The following is a 2500-nucleotide window of genomic DNA, read 5'->3' on the forward strand; positions in this document are numbered from 1 at the left end:
TAACCGTAAACAACAAAATAAAAATGGCCACCGCTATATTTTGAGTTAATGGGGAAGGATCAGGAAATGACCCTGGGCCGGCACAGAACCCGGGTCCCCGGCGCAACGGAATGGCGCACCAATCCACTGAGCCACATCACCCCCCAAAGTAGTTTTTTTTTGCAGTGAAGGCAAGTGTATATGGCCCTGCTGCATGCATATGTCCTTGAGCTCAACCCTGAACCCCTGCACTGTTCCTGACGTGCTGCATGGTGCTGTACACAGCAGCCTATAGCCAGCAGCATATGAATGCAGTGCAGTATGTGAGTGGGTGGATGTGAGGTACTGAATTGCAACGTGTGTGTGTGTGTGTGTGTGTGTGTGCGTGCGTGCGTGCGTGCGTGTGTGTGTGTGTGTGTGTGTGTGTGTGTGTGTGTGTGTGTGTGTGTGTGTGTGTGTGTGTGTGTGTGTGTGTGTGTGTGTGTGTGTGTGTGTGTGTGTGTGTGTGTGTGTGTGTGTGTGTAAAGTGGTCCGCTGGGTCACTCCGCTGTGTGTGTGGCTAATGCGCTGTATAAACACTGTGCGTCACATTGACCCTCCTCAACACATCACGTCACGTCATTTCTCCCAAACCGCCATGGCCGCCAGGGGTGCAAAGATCATAGAGGTGATGCAGCCACGGCAGTCATAATTCACAGCTTAGGATAATCCACACGCTGTGTCCTCTCCTCTCCTCTCCTCTCCTCTCCTCTCCTCTCCTCTCCTCTCCTCTCCTCTCCTCTCCGCTCCTCTCCTCTCCTCTTTCTTCTCCTCTCCTACCGTCTCTTCTCTTCTCTTCTCTTCTCTTCTCTTCTCTTCTCTTCTCTTCTCTTCTCTTCTCTTCTCTTCTCTTCTCTTCTCCTCTTTTCCTTCCTTGCCTCTCCTCTCCTCTCATCTCGTCTCCTCTCTTATCTTCTCCTCTCTTCTCCTTCCCTCTGTTCTCCTCTCTTCTCCTCTCCTCCCTTCTGTTCTCTTCTGTTCTCTTCTGTTCTCTTCTGTACTCTCTCTCTCTCTCTCTCTCTCTCTCTCTCTCTCTCTCTCTCTCTCTCTCTCTCTCTCTCTCCTCTGCTCTGCTCCTCTCCTCTCCCCGTGCCTCTTCTTTGCCTCTCCTGGGCAACGCTGGCCCATGGTGACATCTGATTGGCCGTCTGATAATGCATGGCAGGCAGGTAATGCAATGTGATTGGTGGCTTGTGATGATGAGCGTTCCGGCTGACCACTCTCTGCCCTCCTACCTCACTGACTCCATGCAAAGACCAATCTGTCTCGACTTTTAAAACAAACTGACTGTCAGTTGTGTATGCATAAAGGGGATCATAACGTGTCTTGTATATAGACATTATGATATGTTGTCATGTGGTATTTGTTATCCAGTGGATAATGCATTATTATGTATATAATATGTATTATTATGGATAATGGATGTTAAAAGGTGTCATTACTATTTTATTTATTTTGTTGGTTTTAAGCTAAATCGCTGTGCATTGCTATGGATAAATGGATTAAGGACGTTTTAAATGTTATTTGTTATTTGTATTTTTTGTGGGTAACTGACCATGCAGTCAGTATAGATAAAGGCTGTAATAAGTCTGCTTCATAAGTTATTTTATTTTTGTTTATTTTTTATTTTGTTTATTATTGTTTCATTTGGTGGCAGAGCGTTTTACTGATGGCCACTGATATATGTCTCTGTGTGTATGTGCGCGTGTGTGTCGCATTGCATAATGCACAAGGAAGGCAGGGCCAGTTTATGTGGTGTGTGATGGAATAGATGAATAGCCTCCACACAAAGTGTGTGTGTGTGTGTGTGTGTGTGTGTGTGTGTGTGTGTGTGTGTGTGTGTGTGTGTGTGTGTGTGTGTGTGTGTGTGTGTGTGTGTGTGTGTGTGTGTGTGTGTGTGTGTGTGTGTGTGCGTGCGCGCGCACACATTCGTGTGTGACACTGTGTTTATGTGTGTGTGTGAGAGTCTGTGTGTGTGTGTGTATGTGTTCACACTTGCATGCAGCCGTGCGCATGTGTGTGTGTTCCTTATTGGGGGATGGTTTGTGTGTGCCGTGTGTGTACGATGTGCGTGAGCGAGCGTGTGTGCGCCGCGAGCATGCGTGTGTGTTTGTGCGTGTGTGTGTGTGTGTGTGTATGAGCGTGTGTGCCTGGGCTGTTCGGGATGTTAATGATGGATGAGGGCATCAGAGATCTGAGCCCACTGATGCTGTGTGTGTGTGTGTGTGTGTGTGTGTGTGTGTGTGTGTGTGTGTGTGTGTGTGTGTGTGTGTGTGTGTGTGTGTGTGTGTGTGTGTGTGTGTGTGTGTGTGTGTGTGTGTGTGTGTGTGTGTGTGTATTCGTGTGTGTGTGTCTGTGTGTGTGTCTGTGTGTGTGTGTGTGTGTGTGTGTGTGTGTGTGTGTGTGTGTGTGTGTGTGTGTGTGTGTGTGTGTGTGTGTGTGTGTGTGTGTGTGTGTGTGTGTGTATTTGTGTGTGTGTGTA

At 47.8% G+C, this 2500-nt stretch overlaps 1 protein-coding gene across 2 annotated transcripts in view; it reads left to right on the forward strand.

Annotated features, from left to right (window-relative positions):
* The window catches only part of ssbp4 (single stranded DNA binding protein 4), a 118969-nt gene that overhangs the window by 93688 nt on the left and 22781 nt on the right, over positions 1-2500 (forward strand). The window lies entirely within an intron of this gene.

The sequence above is a fragment of the Engraulis encrasicolus genome, chromosome 6 (genome assembly GCF_034702125.1).
Source record: "Engraulis encrasicolus isolate BLACKSEA-1 chromosome 6, IST_EnEncr_1.0, whole genome shotgun sequence".
Lineage (NCBI taxonomy): Eukaryota > Metazoa > Chordata > Actinopteri > Clupeiformes > Engraulidae > Engraulis > Engraulis encrasicolus.